Source organism: Mesoplodon bidens, assembly GCF_964165515.1.
Source record: "Mesoplodon bidens genome assembly, chromosome: 7".
Lineage (NCBI taxonomy): Eukaryota > Metazoa > Chordata > Mammalia > Artiodactyla > Ziphiidae > Mesoplodon > Mesoplodon bidens.
The window spans coordinates 90,087,402-90,107,633 of record NC_138164.1 but is presented as its reverse complement, the minus strand read 5'-3'; the positions used below and the strand labels follow the sequence as shown (position 1 = coordinate 90,107,633).

Here is a 20,232-nt window from a genome sequence, read left to right as displayed (position 1 = left end):
CTCCATGTGTTTGTGTTTTTTACGTTTTTTTCCCCTGTAATTGATTTCTAATCTCATAGTATTGTGGTCAGAAAAGATGCTTGATATGATTTCAATTTTGTTAAATTTACCAAGGGTTCATTTGTGACCCAAGATGTGATCTCTCCTGGAGAATGTTCCATGTGCACTTGAGAAGAAAGCATAATCAGCTCTTTTTGGATGGAATGTCCAATAAATATCAGTTAAATCTACCTGGTCTATTATGTCATTTAAAGCTTGTGTTTCCTTATTAATTATCTGTCTGGATGATCTGTCCATTGGAGTAAGTGAGGTGTTAAAGTCCCCCACAATTTTTGTGTTACTGTCAATTTCCTCTTTTATAGCTGTTAGCATTTGCCTTATGTATTGAGGTGCTCCTATGTTGGGTGCATATATATTTATAATTGTTATATCTTCTTCTTGGATTGCTCCCTTGATCATTATGTAGTGTCCTTCCTTGTCTCTTGTAATGTTCTTTATTTTAAAGTCTATTTTATCTGGTATGAGTATTGCTACTCCAGCTTTCTTTTGATTTCCATTTGCATGGAATATCTTTTTTCCATCCCCTCACTTTTAGCCTGTATATGTCCCTAGGTCTGAAGTGGGTCTCTTGTAGACAGTATATATACAGTTCTTGTTTTTGTATCCATTCAGCAAGGCTGTATCTTTTGGTTGGAGCACTTAATCCATTCACACTTAAGGTAATTATAGATATGTATGTTCCTATTACTGTTTTCTTAATTGTTTTGGGTTTGTTTTTGTAGGTCCTTTTCTTCTCTTGTTTCTCACTCAGAGAAGTTCCTTTAGCATTTGTTGTAGAGCTGGTTTGGTGGTGCTGAATTCTCTTAGCTTTTGCTTGTCTGTAAAGCTTTTGATTTCTCCATTGAATCTGAGTGAGATCCTTGCTGGATAGAGTAATCTTGGTTGTAGGTTCTCCCCTTTCATCACTTTAAATATATCGTGCCAGTCCCTTCTGGCTTGTAGAGTTTCTGCTGAGAAATCAGCTGTTAACCTTAAGGGAGTTCCCTTGTATGTTATTTGTCATTTTTCTCTTGTTGCTTTTAATAATTTTTCTTTGTTTTTAATTTTTGTCAGTTCAATTACTGTGTGTCTCGGCATATTCCTCCTTGGGTTTATCCTCCCTGGGACTCTCTGTGGCTTCCTGGACTTGGGTGGCTATTTCCTTTCCCATGATAGGGAAGTTTTCGAGTATAATCTCTTCAAATCTTTTCTGGGGTCCTTACTCTCTCTCTTCTCCTTCTGGGACCCCTATAATGCGAATGTTGGTGCATTTAATATTGTCCCAGAGGTCTCTTAGGCTGTCTTCATTTCTTTTCATTCTCTTTTCTTTATTCTGTTCCGTGACAGTGAATTCCACCATTCTGTCTTCCAGGTCACTGGTCTGTTCTCTGCCTCAGTTATTCTGCTATTGATTCCTTCTAGTTTATTTTTCATTTCAGTCATTGTACTGTTCATCTCTGTTTGTTTGTTCTTTAATTCTTCTAGGTGTTCATTCTTTAATTCTGCCCGGTCTTTGTTAAACATTTCTTGCATCTTCTCGATCTTTGCCTCCATTTTTTTCTGAGGTCCTGGATCATCTTCACTATCATTATTCTGAATTCTTTTTCCAGGAGGTTGCCTGTCTCCACTTCATTTAGTTGTTTTTCTGGGGTTTTATCTTGTCCCTTCATCTGGTACATAGTCCTCTGCCTTTTCATTTTGTCTGTCTTTCTGTGAATGTGGTTTCGTTCCACAGGCTGCAGGATTGTAGTTCTTACTTCTGCTGTCTGCCCTTTGGTGGATGAGGCCATCTAAGAGGCTTGTGCAGGCTTCCTGATGGGAGGGACTGGTGATGGGTAGAGCTGGGTGTTGCTTTGGCAGGCAGAGCTCAGCAAAACCTTAATCTGCTTGTCTGCTGATGGGTGGGGCTGAGTTCCCTTCCTGTTGGTTGTTTGGCCTGAGGGGACCCAGCACCAGAGCCCACAGGCTCCTTGGTGGGGCTAATGGCGGACTCCAGGAGGGCTCATGCCAAGGAGTACTTCCCAGAACTTCTGCTTCCAGTGTCCTTTCCCCCGTGGTGAGCCACAGCTGCCCCCAGCCTCTGCAGGAGACCTTCCAACACTAGCAGGTAGGTCTGATTCAGTCTCCTATGGGGTCACTGCTCCTTCCCCTTGGGTCCTGATGCACACACACTGCTTTGTGTGTGCCTTCCAAGAGTGGAGTCTCTGTTTCCCCCAGTCCTGTCAAAGTCCTGCAATCAAATCCCGCTAGCCTTCAAAGTCTGATTCTCTAGGAATTCCTCCTCCTGTTGCCGGGCCGCCAGGTTGGGAAGCCTGATGTGGGGCTCAGAACCTTCACTCCAGTGGGTGGACTCTGTGGCATAATTGTTCTCCAGTTTGTGAGTCACCCACCCAGTGGTTATGGGATTTGATTTTATTGTGATTGCACCCCTCCTACCGTCTCATTGCGGCTTCTCCTTTGTCTTTGGATGTGGGATATCTTTTTTGGTGAGCTCCAGTGTCTTCCTGTAGATGGTTATTCTGCAGTTAGTTGTGATTCTGGTGCTCTCGCAAGAGGGAGTGAACACACTTCCTTCTACTCCACCATCTTGATCCAATCTCCTCTGGCATGTTGACCTCCAAATGGAAAAATCTTCTTTGTGTGAATAAAGGTGGCCTTCAAGGTCCAAGTTTCAGGGAACTGGCCCACGGTCCCCAGGACGGTTGTGTCTTTGGCTAGTGAGGCCCCTCCAGAGCCGGCAGCCTCAGTGAGGCCACCCTCCCTTTGGGCTCCAGGGCAGCTCAATGACAGCAGAGGGAAGAGACCCTGAGCCAGGAGTTCCAGCTATGTGGAAACTCAGGCTCCATTCTCCAGTTTTTCTAATCTCGTCTTCTGAGGTCAAGCTAGCATGATTCTTTTGTTCTCACTCTACAGTAGATTTAATTCAAGTTCAGGGTCTTACAGTAGGAAAGAAATTTATAAGACATGGAACCCAACTCCCTTCCGATGACAGTCATGATGGAGGGGATCTTGCTGCTTGTCCACTTGTAACAACAGAGAGTTTACCCCTATGTTGTTGTAGTTTTTTAAATGTTTTGGTAGTTAGAAACTTATTCCATATACTAATAAGTAAAAATATCAATTTGAGAAAACCCAGAATTTGTTTCTAGAGCTGATGATAATAAAGTCACAATTCAGCTCACTGGTATCAAGATTTCCCTTTCTGCATAATATGTCTTCAAATACGCTTACATTTAATGATAACTATCTACCAGTGCTTGACCATTTACTATGTGCCAGCTCCTGCTCGAAGTGCTTCACATATTGTGTTGGCCAAAAAGTTCGTTTGGAAAAGCCTGAACAAACTTTTTGGCCAACCCAATACATCATGCCATTTAATCTTCACAATGTATTGATAGTCTCATCTTAAAGATGAGGAAATTGATGCTAAGGGATGTTAAATACTTGTCCAAAGTCTAATCTTAGTTATCTAAATGAATCTAATCTAAAAATCACAGCTAATAGCCAGGGCTGCCTGGATTTGAAACCAAAATAGCTGACTCTAAAACCTCTGCACTTAACTGCTCTGCTATATTGCTGCCCTATATTTACTCATTTCTAATTTATAACTTACTTAGATCCAAAAGGAAGTTAAGGTCTCTTCAAATAAAAGTGCACATAAAATAGCATAGTTAAAAACTGAAAGGAAAGGTAAACCCTGTTGGAGCCCTTCAAATTTTGGAAACAGCAATCCAGTCTCCCTAAATTTGCACTATCTAAACAACATGGCCAGTTTCTTAAACTTCCTATCCATTGGGAAGAAGGTGGGCTGCTGGACTGTGAAATCTTTGTGGGCGGTGGCCTCGTCTTGTCACTTTCCTAACCAACTGTGTTAAGTAGGGATTGAAGGAGTGTGCTAGAGAAGATGACGCTGAATACACAAATCTGACTCAGGCTGCTGTTGCTGAAGCAGGCTTATGGGGAGTAGATGTTGGGTCAAACTGGATGGCAGTTGTGACTTGGGAACCCAAGGTAAAATGGGCATGGGGGAGGAGAAGAGGTAGAATAAGAGAGTATTTATCTTTCTTATGTATACTCCACTGTATGCTATTTTGCATTTTATGTATATATCACTGTAAACCACCTTGAATCCCTTTTATATAATGAGGCAGGATATAAACAAATGCTTATATATTTAAACAGGCACACATACATACACAAAAAATATTAGATCAGATTGACCTGTTGAGTGAAATCCTTTGTTGTCCGAGGGTGGTTTCATAATCAGGAAGAGGTTAACAATGGCTAGATTCGCATAAAAGGTGGTGAGGCAAGAGCAAGGTGGTCAGCAGGGTTGGGTTTTTGTGCACTTACTGTGGGAGCCATCCCTGCTGGTCTCACCATGATCATCCCAGGTACTGTGATTTCTAGGCCTTTGCTGTGCTGTTCATTTTACCCTGGAACTTAAGAGAGTTCCTCTTGAGACTGAATGCTGTACCTCAAAGCCATGCAGAGAGAAGAGAGATGTTTTTGCCTTATTTATTGCAAACAGTTTTACTTCTATTCATGCAGCTGGAAACTGTATTTGTTTTTTTTTAACTTTTGCATGCATCACACTGTCATACTGACCTTGTAGTCAACTCAAATCCCTGGTTCTTATCAGAGATTCTCCTCCCTATATTTGTGCAGGTGTCAACTTATACCTAGTTTCAGGACTTTACAATAATTATTCCCATTTTATAGATGGAGAGTGGTTCTGGGAAGCTAAGTAAGTCTTTCCTCTCTTCATCTCCTACCTTTTCTCTGTCTCCCTGGTGCCCTCTTCAGTTTTTATTCATTTGTTCCCAATCCTCAGAGTTTTACCTCTTTCTATGCTGGTTGATTCCCTTGTGTTCTTGACCAGATGGCACCAGGGCACTGAATGATGGGGTTCAAGGGGATTTTCATAGTGTCTTTTCTGGGTGGGGAGTTATTTGCAAAGTACGAGAAACAACTCATTGGGTGTCTCCTATACTATCATTGTGCTGAAATGATTGCCTTCCTCTGTCATCTTCATGTACTAGGTCTCCAACCCCGGGAGGAGGGGAGAAGGAGGAAGAAAGTCTACACAGTTTGATCAGAACCCAGTAGCCCAGTTGTCACTGAGTACCCTTGGTACACCCTTGCTTTGTTGTTCCCAGGGAAGGTTTGAGGGAGAGCTTGTTGGGCCTGTACCACAAGGCTGCGTTGGCTAACCATTTCTAATTACCAGCCCTGCCTGGCCATGTCCAGGATACGAAAGTCAAAGGTTTACTTTGGGGCTTCCCTGGTGGCGCAGTGGTTGAGAGTCTGCCTGCCGATGCAGGGGACACGGGTTCGTGCCCAGGTCTGGGAAGATCCCACATGCCGCGGAGCGGCTGGGCCCGTGAGCCATGGCCGCTGAGCCTGCGCGTCCGGAGCCTGTGCTCCGCAATGGGAGAGGCCACAACAGTGAGAGGCCCGCGTACCGCAAAGAAAAAAAAAAGGTTTACTTTGGTATCCTTATTAAGTGGCACACCACTTATTTTCCATCAAGACAGAGGCTGCATGAGTCCTACTCAACATGAGAATCTCTCAGGTATCAGAATCTAGTTTATAAAGAAGGGAATGTTGGGAGGTAAGGAAAAGCCTGATGAAAAAGCTTCCTTTCGACAAGTCAACAGCACAAGGAAGAAATCCTTTTTCCCCTCTCCTATAAGCCCTTAATAGACCAGGGCTGCTGCTCCTCGTCTGAGGTGACTGAGGTAACAGGAAAGTCTTGACTTGAATAACGGGTGTAGCCCTTTTTGTCTCTGACATCTGTGTTCTTCCTGGCCCTTACCAGGGGTCACTGAGGTGCAAAGACAAGTTTTGGTTCAGTTCTCCAGAACTTTCACTATTTGTAATATTCATTCATTTATTCATCAAATATTTGTTGAGGGCTTGCTAGGATGGGGGTATAATGTAAAGAAAAACAAAAACAATGACAGCAATGGGCCCTGTCCAAGTGGGGATGTCATTCTTGAGTGAAGCTTTCCTTCCCTTTGGGCATTTCAGGGCCCACTGTGAGTGAGGCTATCAGCATCAACCCATATATTATATTTCAGTAGTGCTTATTTTCTCTTAGTTTTGATATTAAAAAATCGCATGAATAGAAGTTCTAGTGTTTCCTTCCTGCTTCTCCAGGCCTCTCATCATTGGATGATCCTGGAAACCCCTTGGTGCACATCCCATACTTTGGAGATTACTGGTGAAGAAGGCAGGAAGATTACTGGGGATGCTGAAAGCAAACAAAGTAAAGCACCATTTAAAAAATGTAGGGGTAGGAGAAGTGACCAATTCTCTGACTGTGGAGCCTGTGAAGAGTTTATTTCTTTCATTTGTTCATTGAACAAACAATAAATTGAGCAATTCCTGCCAGGTGCTGAACTGTACACTGGGGAGGAAAAAGATAATTCACTTAGTCCCTGCCCCTGGAGAACTCCCAGCTTAATGAGGAAGACTGAAATGCAAATGAGAGATGCGAAATGTATGTGGGGAGAAGTAGTGCAAAATGTTCAGAGGCCCTCACCTTCTGCATGTCTTTCTCACTTCCTTAATTGGCTCTACTTTGACCACTGCTTTTAATTGCAACTCCTCCTGTGTGCAGTCCTCCCTGCAACCCTCAGTCCCACTCTCCTTACCCTACCCATCTCTTTCCATGCCACTTATCAGCTTATAACATTCCATATAATTTGCCTATTTCTTATATTTATTTTCTCTCCCACCACAAGAATGTCAGCTTCCCAAGGGCAGGGATATTGGTCTGTTTGTTCATAAATCTGTTTCAACTGCAGGAGTAGTTTGTTGAAAGAATGAAAGAGGTGACCATCAAACTCTGTCTGATTATTCAAGGTTGTAGACAGACTGTGGGGAATGATCAGGAAGGATGTCATAAAGAAGGTGATGTTTGAGCTGGCTTGTACATGGTGAATTGAAATATTAAGAGGAATAGGCATGCTGTGCAGAAGCAACAGCATATGTAAAAGTATGGAGGGTGAGAAGGAGCCCCATGTGTTCGGAAAATATGAGCAGCTCAGCATGGTTGGAACTTAGGGCACATGGTGGAGAACAATGGAAGAAGAGCCTGGTGAGTTGAGGAAGATTGTGAAGCCCCTCATATATTTTGTTTAATGCTGGGGAATTGCAGACAGCAACAGTACCTGAAGAACTGGAAAAGAGAACTTGATTAACTTGTATAACGTATAGAAAATCTTACTTCCTCTATTTTCAAGTCCACTGTTTTTGTCCAAAGCATGGCAGTTGAGGAAAGGACTCCTAGTGGATGTCCCTGCACTTTTGGATGAGGCCTGGGAGAAGTAACTGAAAATCCAGGTTAGGAAATATGTTGTTTTCATTTTTCACCTGGCACAGTGCCCAGCACATAGTGGTTGTTCAGTAAATACATACAGAAATAAATGACAGAATGAACTTGCTAAGCAGTGTCCAGATGACCCCAAAGTGAAAAGAATAACACTTAATTGGTGTCGAATTCTGACCTCACTGCAATTAGTTTTTACTGATGTGAATGCCCCTGGATGTGTTTGCTGATAATCTCTGTGACTTCTTTCTGGTGTTACAGTTTTGTGATAAAGATCGTGAACTTTGGAGTCATACCAACTTGAATTTGAATCCTGGTTCCGTCACTTACTAGCTGCATGGCCTTCAATAAGTTGCTTAACCTCTCTGAGTCTCACTTTCCTAATGTAAGGATGTCAGTACCTACTGTCTAGGATTGTTTGAGAATTAAATGAGATAGTCCATGAAAGAGTTTCATAAAGTTCTTGGAATTTAGTAAGCATTCAATAACAGTTGACTATTAACTTTTTATATTAATGGGGAGGAATGAGGTACTCGAGTCAGCCTTGATAAGCATGTACAGGGTTGAGAAACACTGATGGTTTTATTTGCTTTAGATAAAGTCAGAGTAAAGTGAATATGGCCCATTCCATTACTTAATAAGTTGGTAAACATTCCCTTTGTGCCAAATAGTATGAATGGAAGTATAAATCCAAAAGTAGAATTACAGAAAAGGTGTGGTGACCCATAATGACCAAATGCACCATGTACTGCGTTTCTCTTACATGCTGACACCTTGAAGTGAGGTCTAATAAAGAGAGCTGGTTCTGCTGGGATGATAATAACAAGGTCAAGGTTGTAGGTTTGATGCCTGAAATCAACCAGTTAGTGTGATATAGGGAAATGGTCTGCCTTTTCATTCCAGACAATGCTGGAGTATTGAAAATGACACAGGATGAAAGGGAAGAAAGGTGGCTCCTCACTCCTAGAAAGGTCCCTGAGACTCAAGTCCTATTGGTGGTTCATTAATCTCAGCTAAATTTTGAATTCTGATGTTATGTCTGGTCCTGTGCTAAGTGCTTTCCACCTGTCATCTTATTGAATGTAATGTTCATAACAGCAATGTGGGTGTTCTTTCCCCCAAAATCTACTCATTTATGAATCTTAGAGAAGTGAAGAATCTTGTCCAGGTTCCCTTGAAGAGCAAGTGGTGGAGTTGGGACTTGAATCCTGGTTTTTCCACCCTGAATTCTTGACCTCCAAGCTATGCATTTTTGCTTCAAGATGGTTATACTGTGTTCACAGCTTTGTTAATGAGGGATAGCCATTTTCTTAACAAAGATTAGAGCAATTTGACTTCCTGCTGGACACAAGATGTGTGTTTTTTCTTAGTACCCAATGTCTAAAGACTATAAAATGCCAGCAAAATCATTCAGGAAGGTGGCTCTGACAACCATCCACTGAATGAGTTCAGTGCTAGACTGTTCTCTTGCTTTGTTTGTTCATTCAAATGAGTCTTTAAAAAGTTGCATATATTCGTTTAAATACTGACTTCATAGAGAGGGTAGGAAGAAGTAACATATTTAAGTAATTCATTTTACTTACTGCTCTTTGTGATGTTTTGCCTGGGAATTTGCATACAATATGCATAATTAATATGTCATAGAGCTAAAATAATTTCTAAAGTTTCTAGTTTCAGGTTAATATATTTTATAATAAAAAATCAATTATAAAAAATCAATTAAATGATTATTTGAGTCATAGCCAGCTATAAGATACCCAAAGTGTCAAGATTAGTTAAAATACTTCCTGGAGCATAAATTAAGCATTTTAGGAAACGGCATTAATTCTGTTAGACTCATTCAAGATAATATTTCAGCAGATTAATACTCTGTGATTCCAAAAAGCCCAAAACATCTGATATTTCTAAAAGTCCTGGGCATAAGCCTGAGCTGTAAATAGGCTTGATTCTTATATGATCACTTAGCTTCATGCTATTCCCTGGCCCTTGACTGGCTCCAACCCTGACCAGGTATTATCTACACGTTGGCTTTTGGTCTCCAAGGGACCGGGATGAATGAAACAGAATGAATTGCTTATGCAAATTTATCAACACTTCCAAAACAGAGAGCACCCCGCCCCCAACACATACCCCTTTGTTGGTAAATTCAGCAACTATTCTTAGAGAGCAATTGACAGAAAATATTAAAATGTATATAATGTGCTAAAATTTAGCCTTTGTTTACTTAAACGTTATTCAACCTAAATATAAAACACACTGCTAGGGCCCTTTAAAATTTTTTTGGTTAGATTTTTAATTCAACTATAAAGACAGTTCAAGTGAGAAACTTCAGCACATTGATTTTGTTCTTTGAGTCATTGCACTGTAATTAGTTGAGTTGTGTTTTAAATGCAGCAGAAGAACATCTTTCTTGTCTGTTTATGTCAGAAAAAAATGACTAATGAGCACTTATCAAAAAGATGAACATTTTTTCATTAGATTAAGTACAATCAAAACAGATTTATAATGTACTATTATGTTTCAGCTTGGAATAAATTGAGTAAAATAGCTAATATCTTCACAGCTTCCTGAGAATTTCTTTGCACGGCAGGCTCCTCCTCTCCCACACATTTACACTTCAGGAAAGTGTCCATTTGTGGCAACTTCCTCTGTGGAGTCAAGACACATTCCCAAAGGATTTAGAATGCCCTTAATATTATTTGTAAAGTCTGAATATTTGTGAAGCAGTTGTCAAAATTGATTTCCTTTGGATTATGCCAGTGTGCTTTGCTGCTTAATGACATAGTTCTTTAAAGTTGTTTTAAGAAATGACTTCCCCCTGCTTTCTCTTAGTGGTCAGTCAAAGTGCCAGCTGGTACTCAGTACCATGCAGAGCACTCTTCTATTTTGAGATTTTTGTATTTGCTCAAGTGGATGAATTTTAGCCTGTGTGTTACCAAGAGGTGCAGACGATGAAGGTTGATTCCTTGGGAAAGTTTCAAGTAAAGATGTATAAGTTAAGAAACGTCTCTCTTTTTTTTTTTTTTTTCTGCGGTACGCAGGCCTCCCACTGTTGTGGCCTCTCCCGTTGCGGAGCACAGGCACCGGACGTGCAGGCTCAGCGGCCATGGCTCACGGGCCCAGCCGCTCCGCAGCATGTGGGATCTTCCCGGACCGGGGCACGAACCCGTGTCCCCTGCATCAGCAGGGGACTCTCAACCACTGCGCCACCAGGGAAGCCCTATTAATCTTTTATAATAAGAGATTTTTGTATCCCGTATAAGGGATTATTTTGCTTACCCCAATGCTAAAAATATAGTCTGTATTACTTTCTAGAAACTTTATTGTTTTTCCTTTTACATTTAGTTCTATAATTCATGTAGAATTGAATTGTGTGCATGTTTTGAGGTGGGATAAAGTTTCATTAAAAAATATAAATTATTAAAAATATTATCCTTTCCCCCATTGCATTCCAGTGGCACATTTTTCATAAATTGCATGGTCTTATATGAGTGGCCTGTTTCCTAGACCCTGTTTCATCAATATATTTGTCTATCCTGTGCCAATACCACTGTTTTAATTACCCTATACTTTATAATATATCTTAATATTTGGTAATGTAAATTCTTCAACTTTATTCTTTTTCATGTTTGTTTTGACTATTCTAAGTCTTTTACAGTTACATGTAAAATGTATGATCAATTTATTAGATTTCATAGAAAAGCCAGCTGGGGTTTTTATTGCCTTGAACTTAGATCAATTGGGAAGAACTGATATCCTCCCAGTACTTAGTCTTCCAGTACACGGATACGGTATATCCCTCCATTTATGTCATTCTTAATTTCTCTTAGCAGTGTTTTGTAGTTTTCAGTGTACAGGTCTTGCACATTTTTGACTAGTTTTGTTCCTAGGTATCTGGTGTTTTTGATGCTAGATATTCTTAGGTAGCTTATGTTTTACTAAAGTAAATGATATTGTTTTAAAATTTCATTTTCCAATTGTTTAGTGTTAGTATCTATGAATACAATTGATTTTTAAGTATGATTTTTAAGGGACTTTGCTAAATTCACTTTTTAATCCTTAATAATTTATTTGTAGATTATTTTGAATATTTTAGGCATATACTCATAGCATTTGTGAACAATGGTGATTTTTTTCTTAAAATTAAAAACAAGTTTATTTTCCTTGGGCCACAGTACAGTGTTTAATAGAAGTGATTGCAGACATCCTGATTTCATTCCCAATTTCAGTGGAAAAGCTTTCACTATTTTACCATTAATATATTTAATGCAGATTAAAAAAAAAGATATTCTTTATTAGTTAAGGCAGTTCCTTTTATTCTTACTTTGTTAGGATTTTTAAACACCACAAATGGGCATTGAATTTTATCAAATGCTTTTTTTTATATATTAAATGACTATATAACTTTCCTTATTTATTTAGTTAATGGGGGTAAATTATATTGATGGACTTTCAAGTTTTAAACCAGCTTAGTATTAGTGTTATAAATTAAGTTGGTTGAGGCCTATTTTTTTTATATATCACTGGCTTTGATCTGCCAATATTTAATTTGATTTTGCCAAATTATTGCATCTATGTTTATAAGAGAGATTGGCTTTATACTCTTCCTTTCTTGTAATACTTTTTCTTTATTGATAAGTTTTAGTATCAAGGCTGTACAGGCCTCATAAAATGTGTTCAGAAATGACTGCAGGGCTTCTCTGGTGGCACAGTGGTTGAGAGTCTGCCTGCCGATGCAGGGGACATGGGTTCGTGCCCCCGTCCGGGAAGATCCCACATGCTGCAGAGCGGCTGGGCCCGTGAGCCATGGCTGCTAAGCCTGGGCGTCCGGAGCCTGTGCTCCGCAACGGGAAAGGCCACAACAGTGAGAGGCCCGTGTACTGAAAAAAAAAAAAAGAAAAAAAGAAATGACTTCACTTTATTTGTTCTTTGGAATAATTTGTATAAGATTGGTGATAGTTCATGAAATGTTTAAAGAATTTACTGATGAAGCCATTTGATCCTGAAGTTTTCTTTGTGGACAGGCTTTAATTACAGATTCACATTTTAATGGATATAGGACTATTTGAATTTTCTGTTTCTTCTTTTGTCAGTTTTGGTAAGTTAGCATTTTTAAATATGAATTTGTCCATTTCATCTAAATTATCAAATTTATTGGTCTAAAGTTATTTATAACATCTTATCGTTTTAATACCTCTGTTATCTGTAGTGATGTCCCTTTTTCCTTTCTTATGTTGATAATTTGTCCCCTCTTTTCTTTCTACAGTCTTACTGGGGTTTTTATGAATTTTATTTTGTTTTATTTTCTCAAAGAAAAAACTATTGGCTTTATTGTATTTTCTACTGTAGGGATTGACAAAGTATGGCTCATGGGTCAAATCTAACCCATTACCTGTTTTTGTAAATATAGTTTTATTGTAACACAGCTATTTCCATTCATTTATGTATTGTCTATGCCTGTTTTTGCATTACAGTGGCAGAGTTGAGTAGTTGTGACATATCTTATGGCCCACAAAATTTAAAATATTTACCATTTGTCCCTTTATAGAAAAAATTTACTGACTTCTCCTCTATTATTTATTTTTGTCTATTTTATTGATTTTTGTCCTTATCTTCATTATTGCTCTCAGATCCTTTCTTTTAGTTTAATTTGCTGCTCTTTTTCAAGCTTGTTGAGATGGATCCTTAGATCATTCATTTTCATCCTTAGATTTTCATTTAACTATTGTATTTTCTCTAACTTCAAGTTAGGTATATCCCACAAGTTTTTATATGTCATATTTTTATTACTGTTCTATTGAAAATGTTTTCTTATTTTCCATTGTGATTTCTTATTTAACTTTATTAATTGATTTTCAGGCTTTTGGGGAGTTTTAAAATTGTGTTTTTGTTGTAGTTATTGTTATTGAGTTTTAGATTAATTCCACTGTGGTCAGAGAATAGACTCTGATTTTAATTCTTTAAAATTTCTTGAGATTTGTTTTATGACCCAGTATATGCTTTATTTTGGTAACTTCTATATGTACCTAAAAATAATGTGTATTTGGGCTTCCCTGGTGGTGTAGTGGTTGAGAATCCGCCTGCCAATGCAGAGGACACGGGCTTGAGCCCTGGTCCGGGAAGATCCCACGTGCCGTGGAACAACTAAGCCCATGCGCCATGACTGCTGAGCCTGCGCTCTAGAGCCTGTGAGTCACAACTGCTGAAGGCCGTGTGCCTGGAGCCTGTGCTCCACAACAGGAGAAGCCGCCGCAATGAGAGGCCCATGCACCACAACAAAGGGTAGGCCCTGGTCACCTCAACTAGAGAAAGCCCATGTGCAGCAACGAAGACCCAACACAGCCAAAAATAAATAAAATAAATAAATTTATTTTAAAAAACCCAATAATGTGTATTCTACAATCAAGTGGGTCCTGTGTTAAGTTTTTAATCATGTTGTTCTAATTTTCTATAGATTATTTTCTGCTTCTTCTTTGAGCTGTTGAGAGAGGTGTGTTAGAGCTGTTCATTGCAATTGGGAATTGGTTTATTACTCCTTTAGTTTTGTTAGTTTTTACTATATTTGAGTCTGTGTTATGAAATCTTTGTTGAATTGACATTTTTATCTTTACTGAAAGTTTCTCTTTTATACGTAGTAATACTTCTTGCCTTAAAATCTGTTTTGTCTGTCATTAGTATATCTACACCAGCCTTTTTTCTTGTTTATGTTTGTATGTTTTCCATCATTTTACTACCAACTTTTCTGTGTCCTTATATTTAAGGTGTCTATTATAAATAACATGTGGTTGGGTTTTAAAAAAATCCATTCTGACAGTCTATGCCTATTATTTGGAGTAGTTTTTTATAATTCATGTAATTATTGCTGTTTTATTCAAATCCACTATACTGTTTGTTTTTTGTTTGTTTCATCTATTTTTTGGTCCTTTCACCTGACATATTATCTTCTTTTGGATTTGAAAAGTATCTTTATTGTTTAGTTTTCCCTTTGTTAATTAAATATTCTTTTTCTAATATTTTTCTGATTATCCTATCATGCTTCCTTGACTTATATTCAACCTTAAATTAGGATTGTTATCACCTACTAAAAAAAGAAAAGGTCTTATAACACTATAACTGAATTTACCCTCCTATCTCTTTTGCTACTGTTCTGGGATAGTTTAATTCTCTATGTATTTTAAATGCCACAAGATATTATTAATATTGTTTTAAGCAGTCATTATTAATTTAAATTTACCCATCTATCTACTCTTTCCATTGCTCTTTATTCTCTTCTGCATTAATATGCTTTCATTGAGGGTCATTTTCCTCCTATCTGAAGAGTGCCCTTCAGCATTTCCTAGTGTAGGTCTGTTTGGGATAAATTCTTTCAGTTTTTGTTAAAATGACTATTTATTTTGCTTTCATTTTTGAAGGATGTTTTCTCTGGGTGTAGAATTCTAGCTCTGCAATCATTTACTTTAAGAATTTTAAAGGTGCCACTCCTTTGTCTTTTTTATTGTTTCCATTGAATAAGTCATATTGTTGTTGCTTTGAAGGTAAAGTGTCTTTTTTTTTTTCCTGTATTTAAGATTGTCTTTGTCTTTGTTTTCAGCAGTTTTGTTATGTTTGGTTTTCTTTAATTTATGCAGCTTGTGTTCATAATGATTCTTGAATCTGTGGCTTCATTTCTTTCAGTTTGGGGAAAATTTCTGCCAATATTTCTTTAAATATTGCTTATTACCCATTATCTCTCTCTTTCCTACTTTTAAAAAAAGTAGTGTCCTGTCTGTTGCTTATGTTTGTTTTGTATTTTAAAGCCTTCTATCTGTTTGTGCTTCAATCTAAATATTTAGACTGATTTTTCTTCCAGTTAATTAGTTCTCCCTTCTGTAAGTAGTCTATTGTGTAACTGATCTATTGAATTCATAATATAATGATTGTATTTCATAGATTCCAATGCTCTGGTAAAATTATCAAATTTTTTAATCTGTTTTTTGAACATATTAGTGATAGCTTTTCAGGGTAACTTTTGATTTTTTTATAACTTCGAATTTACAGAAAACTTGTAGGAATAGCAGAAAGCATTACTGTATATCTTCTAACTAGATTCACCAATTTTTTATATTTTTGTCCTCATTTACTTTATCATCTTCCCCTCCATGCACATATATTATCCCCCCACCCACCCAACACATACACATTATTTCTTTCTGAACCATTTGGCAAGATGTTGCAGATGTCATCCTTCTTTATTCCTAAATTCTTCAGTTTGTATCTACTAAGAACAAGGAATTTCTCTTACACAACTAAAGTACAACTTCAAAATTAGAAAGTTTAATATTGATACAATACTGTTACCTGATCTACAGTCTAAATTACAATTTTATCAATTATTCCAATAATGTCCCTTCTAGCAACACCTTTTTCCCAGTCTAGTGTGTAATCTAGGATCATACATTGCATTTAGTTGTCATGTTTGTTTGGTCTCCTTTAATTGAAACAATTCTTCTTTATCTGTCTTTCATGATCTTGATTTTTTTTTTTTTTTTGCAGTATGCGGGCCTCTCACTGTTGTGGCCTCTCCCGTTGCGGAGCACAGGCTCTGGACGCGCAGGCCCATCGGCCATGGCTCACGGGCCTAGCCGCTCCGTGGCATGTGGGATCTTCCCGGACCGGGGCACGAACCCGTATCCCCTGCATTGGCAGGCATACTCTCAACCACTGCGCCACCAGGGAAGCCCTGATCTTGATAATTTTGAAGAGTACAGAACAATTATTTGTAGAATGTTCTTTAATTTTGGTTTCTCTGGTGTTTCATCATGATTAGATTCAGATATTGCATTGTTGGCAGAAATAACACAAAAGTGATACAGTGTCCTTCACAGTCCATCATATCAGGAGGCATTTGATGTTCATTTGCTTCATTATTAGTGATATTAACTTTGATAACTTGGATAAGGAGCTATGTTACCAGTATGAGCCAACATAAATGTACCATTATTAATTTGTAGTGAGTAAATAATTTGTGGGGAAATACTTTGAGACAGTGCAAATAATCTGCTCCTCACCCAGTATAAACTTGTACCCAGTATATCTTAGCATCTGTCAATGATTGTTGACTGAATCAATTATTACTATGATATTTGAATCAATTATTACTAAGATATTTGCGAAATGATGATTTTCTAACTCCATTATCCTTTCTACATTTATTACTGAGCATACTTATATGTAAGGGATAACTTTCCTTCACCCCTTTTATTAATTTGGTAGACTTAATTCTTATTTAATTCAAAAGGTTATAATGCATTGATCTCATTTTGAAGTTTGATGCTCAAATGTTTCAGATTTGGCCATTGGGAACTCATTCAAGCAGGCTCCATGAACTTAAAAAAATTTTTTTAATTAATTAATTAATTTTTGGCTGCGTTGGGTCTTTGTTGCTGCGTGCGGGCTTTCTCTAGCTGCGGTGAGCGGGGGCTACTCTTTGTTGCGGTGAGCGGGCTTCTCACTGCGGTACCTTCTCTTGTTGTGGAGCACAGGCTCTAGGCGCGCGGGCTTCAGTAGTTGTGGCTCGCGTGCTTAGTTGCTCCGGGGCATGTGGGATCTTCCCGGACCAGGGCTCAAACCCATGTGCCCTGCATTGGCAGGCGGATTCTTAACTACTGCGCCACCAGGGAATCCCCTCCCATGAACTTTTAACATGCCCATAATTCTTTGAACATTTCTTTACTTTCTGGCACAGTAAGATATTCCAGGATCATCTTTTACTTTATTTGTCCCATCATTAGAATCAGTTGTTTTCTTTAAGGAGCCCTGGTTCCTTTTTGTGGAGATAGGTATTTACAAACTAAGATCTGGGCGCTAAGTGTGCTGATTTTCTACTGGAGTGCCGTTATGTCTAGGCTCAGCTGGGCTAGGAAATCTCTATCTCTGCATCTAATCGAGGAGTTCATATTGATGCTCCCAGATCTAATCTAACACCAGAAGGTTCATTTTAGTCTTTTTCTTTTCCATATTTGTAAGTCCTTTTTCCAAGTGACAAACTTGGTTCACATTATCCTCAGTATATTTACTCACTTGCCCAGGCTTAGATTCACAGAAAGTGTTTCAGAATTGCTAACCCTACCACTATAAAAAATCATACCAACTAACCAGTGTTCAATACTTGTTAAAAGATTTTTGTTTTCAAACTGAGGGTATATAATGAAAACTCTGTATTCAAAAGTAATTATTTTTCCCTTCAGTGTTATTCATTTGAATTATAGGCTTATTTGTTTTTGTTTATATTCCATTTTTGGTTTCTTTCCTGTCCATCACTGTTAATTTAACTTCATCGTCTTCATCATCATCATTATTTTATGTATGTAAAGCATTAACATGCTTCCAAAACTCAAAATTACACAAAAATCTATATTGAGAGGAGTGTCACTTCCCCTTTCTCACCCCATGCACCTTAATGCACCCTTATTAGTTTCTGGCTCATCCTTCCTGAGTTTCTTTTTTTTAAATACAAATAAATACATTTATATTATCTTATTTCCTCTTCTTTCTTACACAAACGTATCATACTATATATACCCTTTTGCACTTTGCTTTTATTGATTGACAGCAAATATATCCTGGAAATCACTCCATATCACACTTCTATAGTTTTTATTTACAGTTGCATAATATACCATTGTGTAAATATACCATAGCTCATTCAACCAATCTCCTATGTGTGTTTTTTCCCAGTATTTTTCAATCACAAATAGTGATGTACTTTGTTCGTATGTTTTTGTTTTGTTTTGTTTTGTTTGTTTTTACATTCTTGAAGGTGTATCTTCAAGGTAAATGCTTAGATGCAATTCAAAAGGTAAACTCACTTGTGGTTTTGTTAGATATGGTCAAATTCTCCTCCCATAAAGGTGGGGCGACATTCCCACCATCAATGTATAAAGCTCTCTTTCCTCATGGCTATGTCAAGAGAATGTGCTATCAAGCTTTGTAATTTTTACCAAATATAATCATTGAGAAATGGTATCTCAGCATAGTTATAATTTGCAGTTATAATTTCCATTATAACTGAAGTTGTCCATCTTTTCATATGTTTAAAGGTCATTTAAAATCTTTATTTGTGAATTGTCTGTCTGTGACTTTTGCTTATTTTTCTATTGGGTTTTTGATCTTTTTCTCCCTTCAGTTTTAGAGTTCTTTATGTGTTGGGCCTTTTATCTGTGATGTATGTTATTCATAGTTATTTTTAAATCTGTGTGAGTCTGTGGGACTATTTTTATTTTATTTTATTAAAAAAAATTCCTCTGTTCCTCTTTCCTGGTTGGCCTGGTATTTTGAAACTGAAAGTCTGGGGTCTTTGCCCTCCTCCTTGGCAGCTCTGAAAGCTCATTTTTGGGTTCTCAGTGCAATGAGACTCCTGTTTCCTCCTGAGATTTTAGTCGTGTACAGTTGCTTCTGCTGGTTTCTTTGTTTTCTCTGAGCATGTGCAGCTTGTGAGTCAGTAAAGTCCTTGAGGGGAACTTACCCTATTAGGCTCACTTCTCTGAGCTCACTTTCTCTAGGATGTTGGCCTTTCAGTTTTTGTCAACTCTTCCAACACAGCAAGACCACTGCAAGCTCTAGGTTGCTGTTACCTCTTCAGCCTTTATTCCCCATGTGGTGAATTGGCAAGTGCCCTGATGAGAAACAGCAGAGGCCAGTGTGTTACCCTGTCCCTGGGGGTACAGACTGTAGAGTCCTGCTGCTGTGATTTTTTTCCCTCAAATGTTCAAACAGCTCTTCTTTTATGTTTCATCTAGCTCCTGTAGTTGTTCTCAGACAGAGAGGTTATTCTGATACAGGTTATTCCATCATAGCTGGTATTCCATTCCAGTCATCTTTCCACTTAGCACATTTCATTAAATTTGTATGGAAATGAGAGAACACAGTCAAATTGACAAAGCATTTTAAAATTGACAAGGAAATTGGCCTGCTCGTACACTGCTGTGGAGGGTATGAATTGGTACCACCTTTCTGGAGGGCATTAATTTATATCAAAATCCTTAACAACTCACTTACCCTTTGACCCAGCAATTCTGCTTCTAAGTATTTATCCTAAGAAAATGATCGTGGATGTGTGCGAAGGTTTATTTACAAAGATTCCAATGCCATTTAACAAACTTGGAATCAAAATTCTCAATATGCAGCAAAAGAATATTTGAGAAATTTTGGTGCTTCGATATAATGGAATATAACAGAATCCAGCACTGCAAGTGATATAAGAGAATATTTAAGCATATTTAGACACTCTCTCTATTTAACATTAGAGAATATTGTTAAGCACAGGAGATTACAAAACAATATGAGCAGTACGGTCCTATTTAAGAATGTGTACATAGATATATAAATATAAGACTGGAATAATGCACACAGAAGTGTTAATAGCTTATTAACATTGTTGGTATTGTTGGGTTGTTGGGGTTTTTTTCCCCTTGGTGCATAATCTAAACATTTCCCATAGGACATTACTTTTGTTCTGAAAGAAAACTAATGCACTTAAAAGAAAAAACCCTTATAGTTGATAGGCACAATTGATAATATTTTCTGGTAAACATTTTACTTTATACTGGTTGCCCAAACTCTATCTTTATGCCCTTGGTGATGTTACAGATTTTGTCAGAAACAGTACCCTCCTTGAAATACTTTGTGGAATAGAGCACCCCCATACAAATGTACTTTAAATTCCTACTAGTCAAATCCAAGCAAAGGCTTCACTTGCTTCTGTCAGTGTGTGCCAAAGCCTTTTAAAATAAGGAGTCCTGGGCTTCCCTGGTGGCGCAGTGGTTGAGGGTCCGCCTGCCGATGCCGGGGACACGGGTTCGTGCCCCGGTCCGGGAAGA

The 20,232-nt window shown here is 38.1% G+C and overlaps 1 long non-coding RNA gene across 3 annotated transcripts in view; it reads left to right on the top strand.

Moving 5' to 3' along the window:
* LOC308619795 overlaps window positions 1–20,232 on the top strand; it is a 205,725-nt gene that overhangs the window by 67,034 nt on the left and 118,459 nt on the right. The gene's annotated exons all lie outside the window — the stretch shown is intronic.